The sequence below is a fragment of the Panthera pardus genome, unplaced genomic scaffold (genome assembly GCF_024362965.1).
Source record: "Panthera pardus isolate Hobbes unplaced genomic scaffold, ASM2436296v1 HiC_scaffold_13, whole genome shotgun sequence".
NCBI classification, from domain to species: domain Eukaryota; kingdom Metazoa; phylum Chordata; class Mammalia; order Carnivora; family Felidae; genus Panthera; species Panthera pardus.
In genome coordinates this window covers 27,484,945-27,503,529 of record NW_026526688.1, presented here as the reverse complement: position 1 = coordinate 27,503,529, position 18,585 = coordinate 27,484,945, and positions in this window count along the sequence as shown.

Here is an 18,585-nt window from a genome sequence, read left to right as displayed (position 1 = left end):
GCGTCTGACTTCAGCTCAGGTCATGATCTCACGGTTGGTGAGTTCGAGCCCCACATTAGGCTCTGTGCCGACAGCTCAGAGCCTGGAGCCTGCTTTGGATCCTGTGTCTCCCTCTCTCTCTGCTCCTCCCCCACTCAAGCTCTGTCTCCGTCTCTCTGTCTCTCTCTCTCAAAAATGATTTTTAAAAAACATTAAAAAAAAAAAAGAAAACAGTGATTCCCATCTGAGCAATAATGAGTATAATGTTATAGGAAATTGAACCTATCAGCAAATGAAACACTTCTAGATAAGAGTCACAGTAGGACATTCCACAATCAGATACACACACACACACACACACACACACACACCATTTTCAATACATGACAGGGTAAAGAGGTTGTAGTTTTGAGACTCAAGAATATATAAATCTTTAACATTTCTATCTTAATAATTGTAAAAGTAACACATGCCAGATGTAGACGATACTGAAAAAATATTTTTAAAAATAAAATTACACTTACTCCCACAGTCAGAATTAACTACCTCAAGTACTTGCCCTGCCTAGAGGAAGCACAGTCAAGATACAAGACCACTTTTTGGTCCTATCTGACAAAACCACAATGTAGAATTGGCCCAGAGGGAGAAATCCCTTAAAAAAAAATTGCCAACCCAAATCCATAGCTTGATGTTTTGAATATTTTCCATTTTAAGTCTTTGGACAAATAAGGCAATATTTTTTTTCCCCTCTCTCTCTCTCGGGGTCATCAAATATCTGATTCCTGCAGTATGGAAGATTCTCTAGGATTCCTCCAGGAAGGATTCTGGCTTTTCCCAATCTGGATGCACTAAGGTTTTTTCCCCCAGAAAAGGGGAGGTGGGCTACCATCAACCACGCTTCTCCGTGGCCCCCCAATGACAGAGACGTGTTAACCTAGGTCAGCTCCAACCCTTTGCCACCCCTTTGGCATTCACCCAACAGTCCCCCCAAAGAAATAAAATTCAGTTTGTCTGCTTCATTATATGCCTTAAGTTAAACTCCCCTTGGAGGGCTAACATGAAACAAATCCAGAGATGCCGCAAGCGGAAGCAATGGGAGGCGTGTCGTTTAACACTGTTTAGAGGTATAAGTCCCTCAGTGTGTCACATGAGCAAGTCCCACATCGTGTGCACATCAGACTCACTTTCCTGCTCATTGCGTGTGATAGAGCACTGCAATTAAAAGCAGGACTTTGGAGTCAACCAGACCAGGAGCCACTGGCTGGTACTGCTGATTACTTAATGGGGACTTTGGACTGCATTTTTATCCTCTTAAGTCTCTATTTCCTTATCTACGAAATCAGGATAATATTACCTTCTTCATGGAATTTTTGTGAGGGTTCAATGAAAAAGCTATTAAAAATTAACCCAATGCATGAGGCACGGCACACACTGAGTCAGTATTATCTGCTCCCATTGTTCACATAGCGTGGAAACGAGAGTGCCTGTCTCACAGGTGAGTCAGCATTGCTCATGGTTTCCTGTCCCTTTCTGTTGTTGCCGGCCTCTGACACTTGTTCTAGTCCATGGGAATAGAGGAAAAAATCAATTCAATCCCTTGTATCTGGTTTACTTGATTAGGTTCATACAGTTGAGTGTAATTGGGTTTGAAAACGTCTCTGAATGGCAAATGTCTCTGCGAGCTTTGGTGTCATTTCCTAGCAATAACCGAGCACCAGTTAATTTTTCATTATTTCATACGTGGTTCCCCAAACTCTCATATTCTATTATTCTGGGTTCTAGAGCCCTTGACTTTTCAGGAACCATAGAAGGGACAACTGATGTCTTGGGTTCCAATTGGGTTCCATCTAGTTTCATCCCCACCACCCCCACACCCCACCCTGTATGACTGAGCAAACAAGACATCGTCAGAAAGGAATGGATTTTCCCGTTTAGGATTCAACCCCGATCACAGGCGAGCCGTCTCTAAGGAAACTCCAAACAATAAAAAGATGGCTTCCAATGGTTTTTCCTAAAATCCCAAAAAGTCTGGGAAGCTTGGCAAAGAGCTTTCAAAATCTTATCGGTCCCACGTAAAACACGGAGAGTCCGCTGCCATCAGCTTCTGGCTTCCCCAGACAAGAAGAGAGCATCCCGGCAGCTCAAGGACCCAGCAAGTGACTTCAGGGGACTCTGGAGTGCCCAACCACTCTTTTCCAGATCATTGTGTGACCGGTCACAAGGTCACAGAATTTGGAATTTTTTTACATAACAAACAAGGCACATTTCCTATATCCCACAGCAGTGACAAATGTCAGCATATAAGGCACTTGTGTTCAAAACGAACACTTTCCCACCAAAATAAAGATAGAGCCATGTAGATTGGCTTAATTCCAACTTGCTTGATATGTTCTGTAAATTCCTCCAGTGTGTTCCTAAAAGGAGACTATGAGAATACGTCTTGTGCTCCCACGGCTTTTCCCCTTTACCCCCATTCCACTCTTACCATTCTCACCCCACCCCTACCAAATAACAATAACTAAAAAAAAAATTAATAAATAAATAAGATGCCTTGCATTTGTGTGCTAGGTTCTCCTAAAAGTGGGCTGCATCCTGTTTCTCTTATGAGTAGGGAAACCAGGACGAAGGAACACAGACCATTCATACAAGGCACTATTGTATTGTAATGAATAAAACAAGAACTATGGGGCCAAAAGAAAGTTCTACCCCCAGCCTCTCAACATTGAGGAAATGAAGAAGGAAGAAGAGGAACCCAAAACCCCGCTCCTGGATGTCTAAGTCTAGTGAATAGTGGCTTTTTCATCTAAATTAGGCAGAATCTAGAAGCTAGGAGTCAGGCACCTATAGGACAGTTGCTGAGAAGGCAAGGTGGTGGATGGAGAAGGGAGGGCTCGGGTGAGTGGGCACTGGCTGTCAAGAGAGGGTAATTTATATCCGAAGGTAGGACGACCGTACATCCCGGTTTGCCTGACGTCATCACGTTTCACTGTGATCACTGTAGCACTAGTTCAAGGAGAAGGCGCATCTCCTTTCACTCTCCAAACTGTCCTTGTTGGGACGCTAAGTTTTACATTCACCCTACCACCGAGAGACATCATAAAGCCGCTAAATGTCCCACAAGGGACAATAAGGAAGGCTCGGTTTGGTAGAGACAAAATCTGGGTGAGTTGATTGATGTTCCACAGAGGATGTTGTAGAGAATAAATATCAATAGAGAAGGGTTAATGCCGCACAGAGGGGAGCCCGGGGCACTACTGTCCCTCAGGGACATTACAGCATGTCGCCACCCTCTGTCCTTCGAACTCCCTGCGTATTTTGTACTTGCACCCTTGTTTGTCTTTTATAACATTCCGTCTTATCCTATAGCTGTGTGCCTGTCATACGTACGGAGTATTTCTTCTACTCACAGGTAAATTCCTCAAGGTAGAGGTGATGCCTTCGTTTCCTCTTCATTTCCTCACCCAGTGACAGGAAGTCACGGTGAGAAGAAGAGGTTGGTATACAGATAGAAGTAATAAATTCTTATATCTCCAATTAGAAGGTGGTAATTGAGGGGGCGCCTGGGTGGCTCAGTGGGTCGAGCGGTGGACTTCAGCTCCGGTCATGATCTCGCGGTCTGTGAGCTCGAGCCCCGCGTCGGGCTCTGCGCTGCCAGCTCGGGCCTGGAACCTGCTTCCCATCCTATGTCTCCCTCTCTCTGCCCCTCCCCTGCTTGCTCTCTGTCTCTCTCTCTCTCTCTCTCTCTCTCTCTCTCTCAAATAAATAAATAAACATTTAAAAAAAAAAAGATGGTGATTGAGGCTGCCAGCTGCCCACCAACATCCATTTCATCCTTCTGTCTGGGCACATAGCTGACCACATTACCCAGACTCCTTTGCAGTCAGGATTACCCTGTGACTAAGTTCTCCCTCAACAGAATGTGAATAGAAATGGTGTGTGTCACTTCTAGGTTTGAGCCTGAAAAAGTGGTGGTGCCTCCTCTGTATTCTTTTGTTCCTTCCTACCAGAAAACCCACCCACCATTCAAGCTTCGGCCGGGTGGCAATTATAAGACCCCGGCTGATGGTGTAAAAGAGTAGTGGAAGGAAACTTGGTCCCCGGGAGTTTGTGTGGGGGAGAGCTGTCCGCCAAACTGGAATGTTCCCTTGGATTGTTATGTGAGAGAAAAATCACTTCTATCTTCTTTAACCACTGACCTGTCACTATGTCTGTATTATTATAGTGAGCCCTGACCCAACTAATAGACCCAACTACTAAGTTGGGGATCTTTACTGCTTTGTTTGTGCCTGACAGAAAATGGCAGCAACAAGTATTTGTTAAAGTAATGAATAAAATCACCCCCCCCCATATGAATGACAGAAAATTTGCCAATAAGACTCAAAGGTTCGTCCTAGATACCACTAGAAAATGGCTTATCTATTATGGAAATATCTCTGTATACATTATGAACTTAGAATAGCAGCCCGCTGTGAAATTAAAGTTACAAGACAATGTTGAGTCTTGAAGGGAAAAATTAGAATGCATTAATCAGGCAGTTCTTCTCTGATGCTAGCAATAAAAGACAGTCCCTGACCAAGTCTGCTTAGTATATGTGCCTCTTCAGAGAAGAAAATGGCTGATAAACCTGGCACAGATTAATTGAAAACACGTTAAGATTATCCAGCTGCTTTTGCTCTGCTTCTGATTTCGTGAGGCCACTGTGTGGTATTCTTTGATTTCATAAGCAAATGTTCCTATTCGAAGAAAAAAAACATGAAGCACTCATTCATCAGTTTATACGGACTCAATTGGTATCTGTATCCATGTAGCATTCAGTATCAGCTAGGTTATGGTGCCATAACAAACACTCCCCAGTCTAAGTGCTACGTAAGAACAAAATTTTATTTATAGCCCTGGTTTCCATGCCCATCATGGGTTTACAGGTGGATTCTGCTCATTGTATGATTCAAGGATCTAGAAAGATGGAGTACCTCCTACCTAAATGTTGTCAGTCACTGCCACAAGGTAAAAAAGAGGGCCGTGGAGGGTCTTAAACTAGCAATTAAATGTTCCAGCTAAAGTGACAACTGGCCTTGTTTAACTCTGAAAGTCCCACATCCTGGGAAACCTCGTAGTCTCAGCCCCATCGGTATGGTTCGTCACAGTCCTAGCTGAGAAGTGACACATCTCGTTGTTATTCACAACTCAATGTCGAGAACCAGTCACATGGCTTCTCCTAACCACATGGCGGGCTGGGGGGGGGGCGGGTAGGAGGGGGAAGGGTGGGCAGGGAAGTACAACCTGTAAGTGTGACCAGAAGCGGGAAGAACCAGAAATATTTGCCAGCCAGCATTAGCATAATCCCTTATCATAAATTGGTATTCTTATTTATACATCATTCTCTCGTGAGTTTTTTTTCCTCCTTGCTTTTGATTCTATGTGAACTTGTTTATATAAGTAAATTCTGAATTTGGCTCAGTGTGTTGAATCCCCACCTCTATGCTGAGTTATACAGGCTCTGTAGAGACAAATAAGCTATAAGCCCTCCCCTCCAAAAGTTTAAAATTATTAGGGGACGTAAGATACCAACATTATAACCTAAGGTGGAAACAGAAGATTATAAAAAGGGCTGGGGGGCATTAAGAATAGGAAGAATCCTACCTAGCTAAGAAGACATTCTGAAGAGGAATCCAAGAAGAGTATTACCCCACAGTAATATTCCATTCTTCTCCATCAGGTGATAGTAGTCATTAAAACCTATCTGCCTAGGGGCACCCGGGTGGATCAGTTGGTTAAGTGTCCAACTTCCGCTCAGGTCATGATCTCATGGTTTGTGGGTTCGAGCCCCATGTCGGGCTCTGCACTGACAGCTCAGAGCCTGGAGCCTGCTTCAGATTCTGTCTCCTTCTCTCTCTGCCCCTACCCCATTCTCTCTCTCTCTCCCTCTCTCTCAAAAATAAGTAAACATTTAAAAAAATTATAAAACCTATCTGCCTTGAATGAATTGAAAAACCATTCCCAACCTGTTTGTATGGAAAATGAAGAAAATCTTTTGCCTTGAGAAATGCTTGACATTTTCCTTTTCCTAGCTGTGATCCGTGCGGCCCGAGAAAAGCCAGTGTCAAACATACTATTTTGGTCCATCTAATCCCAATGCTGAAAAAAATACAGTCACGTCAAGTCAAGGAGAGAGATTTAACCACACGTTGTGTTCAAATGGGATTCCATTCAGTTTCGTGGTGGCGAGACAGTCTTGCCTGCTCTACAGGGTTTATGGGTTGTTTCACAAATGCTATCCTTCAAAGCCCTGTGAGCTTCTTCCATGTGATTACAGTCACCAAGAAGTTCTATGATTGAAAACTCCCCTTTGCCTAGGATTTATTTAGATATTCCTCTGACACACTCTCGCTAACTCTGTAGCTCCGGTGGGAATTGTACAGGGAAATTTACTCATAAGTCACAAAAGCAAGCTAATATGACAAGCGGAGAAGAGCCATCTGGCAAATTGTTTGTAAAACACTTTCCTTGTGTTTGTTAAATCCTGTTTCCTTGTAAGTCACTTACCGGGAGACCGAGCGCACACAGTTGAACCAATTCTAAACGTCCCCCATAGCTTTCTCGGGGAGGATCCAAAGCAGGAAAATAGTTAAAGCCTTCCAGGTATAAAATGCAGACTTAAAAAGAAAGACTTAGATCCCTTTAGTGTTAGGCTACTTAATTATGGTATTAGGAAAGAGATGCAGGCCTTACGAAACAGACTCAGAAGCTTCTAGAACTTCCAATAACTGATGTTAACAAAAGCAGCCTTTGGTAGGTTAAAGTGCCAGACCGCTTCCTTGGAGTTTGCAAGAGGTTGAGAAGAAGGGGAGAGAGAAGAGGACAGACACACACACACACACACACACACACACACTGTTCGCTCAGACTTACAGGGCCCAGTCAGGGTTCTAAGACGGTCAGCCACACAGCACTGCATTCGGCCCAGGAGCCGAGGTATGAAAACAAAAAGGCCTCAGACTCTCAAGCCGCTGATAGCAGGTAGGGAGCAGAAACCATCAGACAAAATCCAATCAGCCCAGCAGAGCCTTTTAACTAATGAAGCTCCAAACCATTTCATTTCAAAACACAGCTTACACCTCTAGTTATTCTCTTGAGGCCCAGGGACTACGAAATGCTGACAGATTTTCAATGGGCCTTGGATTAGCATCTGATTATTAGCAATCCTAGTTCACACTTTGGTGTGTGTTCACAGCTTGATTAGCAAAGGCCACATTGACCCTTGGGGTTTGGAAAAGCAAAGCTGAGCTTCAACCCCTGTCTCCCTGCCCCCTCCCCTGCTCCACCTCGCTCCCTCCTGCCACCAGAAACACAGGTGTGGCCCCTGCCCAGCCCGGCCTCAGCTGCTCTGACTGCTCAGCAGCTGACAGTGTGGGCCGGGCCGGGGTGTAGACAGCTGTTGTCGCTGGGGTTCCTACCGAGGGATAGATGCCAGAGGTAGAGACCTGCAAAATGGTTCATATTAGTTTGAGTAAACCGAGGCGATGTCAGATGAAAAATTTACAAAACAGGAGTCTCCAGCCTGAAGTGAAGGAAGGGTTTTAGGAGAGCCCCCTGTTTCCATGGTCCCCCACATGTGGGAGGTGTCTTCCGCCACCCCCCAGTGCTCGCTGACTCTCCGTGAATTCACCCCACTCCGGGGTGAGGGATGGCGACCCTCATGAATCCACTTGTGGCGGGAAAGAGATAGGAAAATGTGCTGGTTATATCCTAAAGTGCCTGCTGTCCCAGGCTCGTGGGGGTGAGGGGAGGCGAGTCTGGTTTAGAGTCTCGTGTCAGGGATTATAGATTTTTCTACTTCACTTCCTCCATCTCCCAAGTGGGGATGGTCACGGTCAACCCCACCTCTCCTGCTGGCCCTTACTGTCTCCACAACCTTAGCTTTGCAGTACTTTGGAGAAGAATTTGTTGATTTTTAAGGAAAGAGATCTACAAATATGATAAACTGGAAGAATTGGGACAGTGTTGTTTCGAATAAAGTTATCAAGTCCTAGACGTGTCTACAGTGGCCTCTCGAGACCACGTGATTTCTACCATTTATGTTCAGAAGTCAATTTTCTGACGGCACTTGTCAATTTTCTAATTACCCATGTTAGTCAGGACTAGACCCGGTCTGATGATGTGAAGCCTTACTGTACTGAGTCCGAGTGGTGCTTCAACTTACTTTCAGAGCAAAGACACGTCACCCCTATTATCTTCTCAAGAGCCATCTGAGTGGAAGAGACTGAACAGAAACCCAGGTATGCTCTGTCTTACAGGAGTGCTGTGGACTCAGGTCTGCTGTGTATTCAACGTTGACATTTTCACCAGCCTCCCACGGAGATTTTCCGGGCCACTTTCCCACCCACAGCGTCAAATTCCATTTCCGTGCATTCCCTGGAGTTGCTGAGCGACTTTGAAGGTCAAAAGCCTTTTGCCCTCTGTGCCCTCTCTGCCTTGACCCCCCTGGTCAGGTTGAAAGAGTGAGCAGACGGGGCACCTGGGTGGCTCGGTCGCTAAGTGTCCAACTTAAGCTCAGGTCATGATCTCGTGGTTCATGAGTTCGAGCCCCGCGTCGGGCTCTGTGCTGACAGCTCGGAGCCTGGAGCCTGCTTCGGATTCTGTGTCCCGTCCCCCCTCCCACCCTTCCTCTGCTGGTGCTGTCTCTCTCTGCCTCTCAAAACTAAATAAACGTTAATAAATAAAGAAAAGAAAAAGGAAAAACAGAAAAGAGCAAGCAGATAGGAAAAGCAGGAACAGAGAGGAAATAAGATCTCTCTGGCGGGTCTTTCCTTGGTCCCAAATGTGCCTCCCACCCCTCCCCTGTCCACTGTGTCCAGCCCCAGATTATCAGGTCCCTGCGTCGGGTTTGAAGAGGTGAGACAGAACAATGACGAGCAGAACAGTGAGGAGGACAAGACCAGATAGTTGACCTAAGAGACAGTCACACGGGAAATCAGAATAGTTGATCAGCACAGGTGCTTCTTTGTTCCTGGAATTTGAAGAAGAAAATTCAGATCACAGCGTTTCCCACGCAAATCACGCCATGGAGTTTGGAAAACAATGGGTGTGTTGAGAGAAAAGTGTTAACTCAGGAAAAGAAGGCACAGTGACGGGAACCTGGTGTAGCCTGTACAGGGGCTTTAAGAAGACAATTTTTTTTTTTAAGTTTATTTATTTATTTTGGAGAGAGAGAAAAACTGTGAATGAGGGAGGAGCAGACAGAGAATCCCAAGCAGACTCCACACGGTCAGCACAGAGCCCGATGTGGGGCTTGAACCCACCAGCCACGAGATCATGACCTGAGCTGAAGTCAGACGTTTAACTGACTAAACCACCCAGGAAGCCCCAGAAGATGAAGTTTAAATATGGACACTGGAAGAAAGAAATGCATGCAGTTTATCCAGGGTATTTGCCTCTTTCTCCTGTGTTTTACTCACAATGTAACAGTCCCCTCAACTAGTTGGGAAATGTATGAGAACACAAAATGCTCAAAAAAAGAGACGAAATTTGCGAAAACAGGTGGTGGTCAGGGATGAGGGGAAGGGACGGCCCTGAGAATAATGGTAAGCCCAGAAATTCCACTTCTGTGAATTTGTTCTACGAAATAACTGGATAGATATATATGGGTAAGTATATGTATATTATCATTATTTATAATAGCAAAAAAAAAAAAGAGGGAAAAAAGTATCAATGGGACATAAGGTAAATAAAGTGCGGTATATCCACAGGACAGAACGCTATGGAGCCATTTAAAAGCATTGTAAAAGCAACATGGTAAATTTACATTTGACGCAGTCAGATGTCTAGAGCCTGGTAAGTTTAAAAAGCAAGCTGCAGGGGCACCTGGGTGGCTCCGTCGTTTAAGTGTCCGACTTCAGCTCAGGTCACGGTCTCGCGGTTCGTGAGTTGAGTTCGAGCCCCACGTCAGGCTCTCTGCTGTCAGCACAGAGCCCACTTCAGATCCTCTGTCTCCCTCTCTCTGACCCCCCTCCCCGCTTGTACTCTCTCAAAAATAAATATATTTTTTAAAAAGCAAGTTGCAGGGGCGCCTGTGTGGCTCAGTCGGTTGGGTGTCCGACTTCAGCTCAGGTCGTGATCTCACGGTCTGTGAGTTCGAGCCCCATGTCGGGCTCTGTGCTGACAGCTTGGAGCCTGGAGCCTGTTTCGGATTCTGTGTCTCCCTCTCTCTCTGACCCTCCCCCGTTCATGCTCTGTCTCTCTCTGTCTCAAAAATAAATAAACATTAAAAAAAAAAAATTTTTTTTTAAATTAAAAAAAAAAAATTTTTTTTTAATTTAAAAAAGCAAGTTGCAAATGGCACTTACAGATTCCATGTTTTGGTTTTAAAAAACAGGCACATACAGGGGCGCCTGGGTGGCGCAGTTGGTTAAGCGTCCGACTTCAGCCAGGTCACGATCTCGTGGTGCGTGAGTTCGAGCCCCGTGTCAGGCTCTGGGCTGATGGCTCAGAGCCTGGAGCCTGTTTCCGATTCTGTGTCTCCCTCTCTCTCTGCCCCTCCCCCGTTCATGCTCTGTCTCTCTCTGTCCCAAAAATAAATAAACGTTGAAAAAAAAAATTAAAAAAAAAAAAACAGGCACATACATGTGTGATCTAATGCTTCCCCCTAATGATTTATACATACTCTATTTGTGTAGACAGGACAGGAAGAAATCACACTGAAATGTCAATGGTAACTAGGAGGGGGTGGTGTCTTTATGGTCTGAACCTTTATAATGAAACACATACATAACACGATCAATTTTCGTTCAAAAGAAAGCAAGGGCCTCTGTCCGGGCACTCGGTGGGGCCCTCACATCTGTCCTCTGGAGCACACGTGCTGTGCAAGCCAGCTCACAGGATGATATGTGCCAGGGTCCCTCCTGATGCCTGGAAGGAAGTTCCCAGGATTCTGCTACTGTCCCCAGCTGCTTCACGGAACAGACTTGAAGATTTGTGATTTTGGTCACTCCTCAGAGGAAAATATAAGCAGCAAATGAGTCAGAGAAACCACATGTAAGGAAAAAACAGACTAAGCCTCCCCCCACCCCCACCCCCACCCAACCAAATACACTAATCTGAGTTTGGCTGTTTCCTGGGGTCAAGTTCAGAGTGATAAAAGAGAGAATCTGAAGATAACCTCTGTTTCAGTGCAGGAAGCTTGGACAAAACAAAGCTTTATTTGAGGTCAAACAAACAGAAGAGGAGAAACTGATGTCTTGTGACGTTTTCTGAGTCCATCATCTTCTTTTGCTTCCTTTCCACCCCCAGCTGTTTCAATTAAGACTCTCTCTGGTGGTGACTTGTTATGGTTTCTGTTATTTCCCCAAAGACCCGGACAGGCAGATAACAACCTCTCCGGGCAGGTGAAGGACTGGGGGGAGGGGGGGGGGGGAAGGGAGAAGCATGGAGAAAAAAGACGACAAAGGAGGGAAGGAATGAACAGGAAGAAAGCTGGCGAGCGTGAAAAGAGAAAGACTCATCCAGGACTCCACAGAGGAAAAGAAGGAAATGGAGTTGCCCTCCACACCCTGTGCCACAGACAAGATTCTCCTTTTAAAAATTTTTTTGTATTATGTATTCATTTGAGGGAGAAAGAGAGAGAGAACAGTGGGGGAAGGGCAGAGAGAGAAGGGGACAGAGGATCCGAAGCGGGCTCTGTGCTGACAGCAGAGACCCCGACGCGGGGCTTAAACTCACGAACTGTGAGATCATGCCCCGAGCTGAAGTCGGACGCTTAACTGACTGAGCCACCCAGGCGCTCAGACGTTCTCTTTCTGAAACAAGGCAAGGGCGACGCAGTGGGCCCAGGTCTGGCCAGAGCCCCGGAGAGCTGGGCCGTGGACGCTACAGCATTAAAGGCTTTGGCAGAGCTCGGGGACTTCTCAGCACTTTTGTTGCTCAGGGACTTGCCACCTAAAGACCTTCACGTCTCTTGAGTCGGGGGGTGGGGGGTGGAGGTGGGGTCTGAGGCTCCAGTTTTATTACTCCTGATTTCCTCTCCTGCCATTTCCACTTCCTGTTCCCACACACCACCTGAGGAAACATGGCTTCCTCCCTAAATGACTGGCCTGACCAGAGGCCTTATCCAGCTGGCTGACCCAATCGTGACTTTGTCTTATCAAAATTTAAAACTCAGTTTGTTTGTTTTTTTAATATACTTTGGGGTGCCTGGGTGGCTCAGTCGGGTAAGTGTCTGACACTTGATTTTGGCTCAGGTCATGATCCCAGGGGGATGGAGCCCCGAGTTGGAGCATGGAGCCTGCTTGAGAGTCTCCCTCTCTCTCCCTCTCTCTCTCTCCCCTCTGCACCTCTCCCCCATTCGCTCTCTCTCTCTCTCTCTCAAATAAAAGAAAAAAAAAGTGCTTTAACAAACTTCAACTAACAGCTCATGAAAGCCAAACCTTCGCACCACCATAGGCCACAATCTTGTGATGGAACTTTTATTGCCCCCTACTTTTACAGGAAGAGCCTAGCCCTCAGAGAAGTTAAGTACCTTGCCCAAGATTACACCGCTCAGTAAGCATTAGAGCTGAGTTGAAATCCAAAATCCACAGTGTGTTCTGATATCTTTGGTGATGTCAGAGTGATACCCCCAAATGTAAGAGATCAGACCCCTGGTCCATCCAAGAGCAGAAGTTCAAGGTTTTGTGTGTATTATTAAGGACATTTCATAATCAGGGCCAGGTTGCTGCGTAGCCCAAATGTCATCCACCCCAAATGTTTCCAACCACCTTAATAATCCAGGAAACTCTAGCACTCAAGATACATTTGGTCTGTTCTGACATGCTTGGATCTTTTATCCTGAGCCACTGTAGAATGGGTTCTAGGCCCATGGCTGGCTTAGGGGCTGGTTGACAGAGTCCCCACTGATGTTGAGGTAAGTGACCCAAGTTCCAGGCTCCAGTGTGTTCACTTGTGCACCCACGGCTTGAATCAGTGATCCTTTCGTTCATTTCAAAAGAACCCTTCGCCTCTTGAACCTCAGTTGCCTGTTGTGTGCAAGGGGGGCCGGCCTTCTGAAGGCGCAGCTTAGACGTGTGACAGCCCGTGGTTCTGAGCTCACCTGTGCCCTCCAGCTTCTGTTTTCCCCTTGTCTGGGTTCTAGTTTCCCCAGCCAGTCTGTTCCCGCATCCCCTTTACCATTTCTGTCTCTGTAGGAGGGTGTGGGGTGGATTGCACCTGCTATCCAGTCCTTGGGGCCACGGGTACAGGCTCCTTCCCCAGACTGGGCAGTGCTTTCTTTCCCGAAGGTGACCTCATCAGATAAGATCTTTCACGGGTAATGGCATCCTCTGTGGGACTTGAAGGTGGGCATCTGAGCATCTTTGATGAAAAACCCTTGGGAAAACATCTCCGAGGAAAACTTGGTGTCTCTCTTTTGCAATTTTCTCTTTATGTTATTTTCTACAAGGGCACATTTCTTTTTTTTTTTTTTTTAAGTTTTTATTTATTTATTGAGAGAGAAAGAGAAAAAGAGAGAGAGAGAGAGAGCAGGGGATGGGCAGAGAGAGAGGGAGAAAGAATCCCAAGCAGGCTCAGCACAGTCAGTGCAGAGCCCGAAGTGACGCTCAAACTCATGAACCGTGAGATCGTGACCCGAACCAAAATTGAGAGTCGGACGCTTAACTGACTGAGCCGCCCAGGTGCCCCTACAAGGGCACATTTCTGAAGGAAGAGTGGCAGTGCGACTTTGACCTCCATTCATTTTCCTTAAAACTTAAGGAATGCCCCAGCTCCCCATAACTCCCTGTATTGGGTGTCTCTGCTTCCTTTTCCTACCCTGTCAAGTTGCTCCCTTTCCGTTCTTTGGATTCCTCCAGAGATAAGTGTGAGGGAGGGGACTAACATTTAAAAGCTCTATGTGCCAGCGAATGAACACACACACACACACACACACACACGCACACTTTTGTTTATTTTATACACATTATCTCCTTTAATCCCCACAGCAAACCCCTAGAGGGTATTGCTATCAATGTTTTACAGATGAGGAAGCTGAAATTAGGAGAGGTGGAGTAATTTGCCCTTGATCTCTGCTACACTGCCTGTAGGGTAAGTTACAAACACTTCAATAGCAACAGTGTGAGGCTTGGCCAAGATCCTTCTGATCTATACCTTGGGAGCACCTAGTGAGTATTCCAGGACAGCAGTGGTCAACAGACTAAGCGCCCTAACCAAGAATCAATACCTTCAGAGGCAGTTACTTGGCATTTAAATTGCAGTATGTCACTGGACACTGGAGAGTTTATTAGTTAGCATAAGGGATGCCAGAAATATTTCTGTTGGTGATATGAATAGGTGATGTACTCTAAAATAGGTCATTGGTTAGAAATATGGTGCAGTCTCCGGTGCCATTGCATAAACGAGGCTTAAAACGTGGGCAAATCCAGCAGTTAAAAGCCGAAAGGCATCCCAGTTGCTCCTGAGCTCCTCCAGTTCCCTGCGGACCTACCAGAAGGCATGGCCTGAACTCCTGAGCAGACCTCCCGTGCAAGGTCCTTGTCGGAGCACTACAAAATGGGTTGGGTGAACAGGTCATACACCTGCTACCAGCATGCTAATAAACGCTTGTACCCCTGGCAGAATTGAGCCTAAGACTGGCTTTCACTGTCACTTGGAATGCCGCTGTGGGGAAAGGGACATCAACTCGCTCGTCTCTGGTCTCCAGAGAACCCCCCACCCCAGCTCTGCGAGGTGGTCCCTGCCACGTGCCGCACGATCGGACTGGCTTAGGCACGGTCCGCGGTCGTCCCGCAAAGAGTGAGGGGCAAGGCCAGAATGTGGGGCCAAGTCCATCTCCTTCAAAGCCCACGGGCCACCTGCCTCTTACAGAAAGGGTGAAGGCCAACGTGAGCAAACAGCCATTCAATACCAATAGTTCTGTCAGTCAACAAAGTAGGAAAAAAAAATCCTCTTTATTGACTGAACTACCTTTAATCTGCAGGATCTTCCATTAAGTGAATCCTTAGAAATCCTACTTGAGTCCTAAGTTCTTTAAAGGTCAAGCTGCATATATAATCCACTTTAAGCCCTAACAGGAAATAAATGATGTTCGGCCTGAAGGATGTACTTAGAATATCTCATGTAAAATTCAGTACCAGGCCCGTAAGCAGGAGGGCCGCAGAGTGGAAACCACGGACACAAGTTTCTCAGTGTGCCTTTTCAAAAGGTCAAATTTATTTTAACTCTGGTGTCCCTGGGCCCGGCCAGGGAAATGCACTCTTCTCTTTCATGTGGTAAGACTCCAGGCTGCTGCTGTTTCAAGCAATCAGATTGTCCAGATTATCAACAAATACTTATTTTTAGACCTGAAAGGATGAGAATTTCCTATCCGTCCACCATCCTGTGAAGGCAGTAGGGGCCTTGTTTGTGAGTATTATCAACAAGGATAGAAAGCAGAAAATCTTCCAGATTTGTTTCCATCCGCACTGACAGTTGACTGAAAGCATTTCCGAATCGGACCCAAAAAAAGAAAACATTGTGAGCAGGAAGGTCACCTCAGTGGGAATGAACGGTGAGCCGTGGTCTTTAAAACATTCGTCTTGGTTTGTCAAACACATGTGTTTATTGCAAGAGATTGCTGTGAGCGTTCCCCCCGAATGTGTTTATAGTGGTGAGGCCAACAAGCTTACCTTAGGTCCTATGAACAGCTGGCTGTAGAACCAGAAGAATGAAGGAGTTTGGAATCCTAGTGTCCTCCCCAACCCCCACCCCCAATCCACTTAGCTTCAGTGCCTGTGGGTTCCAGGCCAAGTGTTAGAGTTAAGGTATCATACATAACAATCTCTAGATCCTTCTATACTAACCCTTTTTAAATTTTTTTTAAAATGTTTATTTATTTTTGAGAGAGAGAGACGGAGACAGAGACAGAGCTGAGCAGGGGAGGGGCAGAGAGAGACAGAGACCCAGAATCCAAAGCAGTCTCCAGGCTCCGAGCTGTCAGCACAGGGCCCGAGGCGGGGCTCGAACTCACGAGCCGTGAGATCATGACCTGAGCCAAAGTCGGCCGCTTAGACTGAGTCACCCAGGTGCCCCTATACTAATCCTTTTGTGATAAAAGAGTCACACTGGGGCAGAGTTCCCAGTAAACCTTCTCTTCTCCACACTTCTCTTGCAACCTTTAGTTGCGGCCTGAGAAAGACTTGAAGTTTTTAATACTTGTCATCTAAGGAAATATATTTATCCCTGCATTGTAACAAATACACTGAAACACATTTTATACCCCCTTGTGAAACCAGCTTCCAAGCCACAGCCAAGCATCTGGTTTCCTGAAGAGCTGAATGGTCAGCGCCCCCGGCTTGGGTCACTGAACAGCTGTCCATCATCTGGCTTTGTTCGGTGCCTTTATGAAGATCTGAAAGCGTCAGCCTGAAGCAGCGGTGATCGAAGTGAGAGAGGCAGTGCTTCTGAGACCTGGGGGCTTCCCTGGGGTTCTCCAGGTGAATTTCTTGATGCCGAAGGGAGGAGTCCTGTGCTTGAGTCTACCGGTACCTAAGAATAAAAGAGACAAGGAAGGGGGCTGGGGACAAGAGCAAGAACCCAATCTGATTCTAACTTTACTCTGGAAACTCTTAACCCCCTCATCCTTATCTCCGGAGCCCTCCCCTGGACCGGTTTCCCCTGTTTGACACCGTTCCTTTGACTCTGTAGCCTGGAAGCTGTACCTTTCCGGGTAGCAAGGATGATGTGGAAGGTAGGATGACCCCATGGCAAGAAGACCTGACAGCCTATTTACTTCTTTTTTTTCATTCATATGTGTTCTGAACACTTGCCCTCTGCCGGGCTCTGTGCTTAGTTAGCACCGATGCTCTGGTATGAACTAACACCCACATTTTTCTGGCTAACCTTCTGCCTTACTCCTAGGGATCTAAAGTTGCCTTACACCTCACCTCTTGAACCGAGCTTGAAGAACTCTATCCTCCTTTGCCTTTCACCCAAAGACTTCCTGATTCAGCTGCTATATGTTCAAAATGCTGTTGGGGTGCACAGATGAATTAGGTAAGCATCCTGTCCTCATTGTCTAGGGGAGAAGATGCTCATATAAAAATAGAATGCCCATTTGGGTTGTTTCCAGTTTGGGACCATTATGAGAAAAGCTGCTATGAATATATTTATACAGTTCTTTTTATAGACATATGTTTTCATTTATCTTGGGGTAAATATGTCATCCAAAGGTCCACTGTCAGGTGAATAGAGAAACTGTGGTATTGTCATCCAATGGAATATTACTCAGAAATAAAAAGGAATGAACTACCGGTATTTGCAACATCATGGAAGAATCCCAAACACATTATGATGAGCAAAAGAAGCCGGGCACAAAAGAGTTCATTCTGTACGGTTCTATTTATATAAAGTTCTAGAACAGGCAAAACTAATCTATTGTGAGAGAAATCAGGACAGTGGTTGCCTCTGGCAGGGGGGATTGACTGAAAAAGACACATGAGAGAAAATTCTATATCTTGTCCTATCTGGGGTGATGGTTACACAGAAGTACGCAGTGGTCAAAACTTACCACACTGTACATTTCAAATCGCTGTACTTCATTATATGTGGATTATATCTCAATAAATATTTAATTAAAAAGAAGAAACAAGTCTGCACAGGGTTTATTTGTGTCCAGAATAAAAAGAAATTTGACCATTAGGTGTTAGTTACATAGGTATTTGTTGTTTGCGGTATTGTTTCTGTACTTTACCATATGCTTGAAAAATTTACAATAAAAAATCCTTTAAAAGTCCAAAGGCAAGAAATAGATATAGAATAACCAAACCATAGGGGTGCCTGGGTGGCTCAGTCAGTTAAGCATCTGACTCATGATTTCAGCTCAGGTCATGACATCATGGTTCGTGGGTTCAAAGCCCTGCATGGGGCTCTGTGGTAGCAGTGTGGAGACTGCTTGGGATTCCCTCTCCCTCTCTCTCTGCCCCTCCCCTGCTCAAGCTCTCTCTCAAAAAATAAACTTAAAAAAAAAAAAGAATAATCAATGTTAGGAGGGATCTTAGGGTTCATTTAGCCGAACTTCCCATCTTGAACTTGGAACTTCTTAAAACGTCGCTGTTGGATGGTCTTCCAAGCTGGATTTGACACCCTCTGGAGCAGCAGATTCTAAAACCAAAATAATGATGGGGCGCCTGGGTGGCTCAGTTGGTTAAGTGTCTGACTTCGGCTCAGGTCATGATCTCACGGTTCGCGGGTTCAAGCCCCGCGTCAGGATCTGTGCTGACAGCTCGGAGCCTGGAGCCTGCTTTGGATTCCATGTCTCCCTCTCTCTCTGCCCCTCCCCCACTCACGCTGTGTCTCTCTCCGCCTCTCAAAAATAAATCAATGTAAAAAAAAATTTTTTTTAACCCCAAATAATGAGTGAAGCATTCAGGAAGGTACAGAGATGGGGTGCTATGACAATCCAGAAGAACATAGCCCACTGTTCTCAGGAGCAGGCTCACTGGAGAGCCACCACTCTGAGCACTCACTCGGGGCCTCCACTGGAGGTGCAGTCATGAGCAAAAGCTGGCCATGTCGCCACGAGTGGCTGAGCTGTAGCCGCTGGGTTTGGCAGGCTTAAAGTTCCGGTTCTTTCCTCTCTGCTGA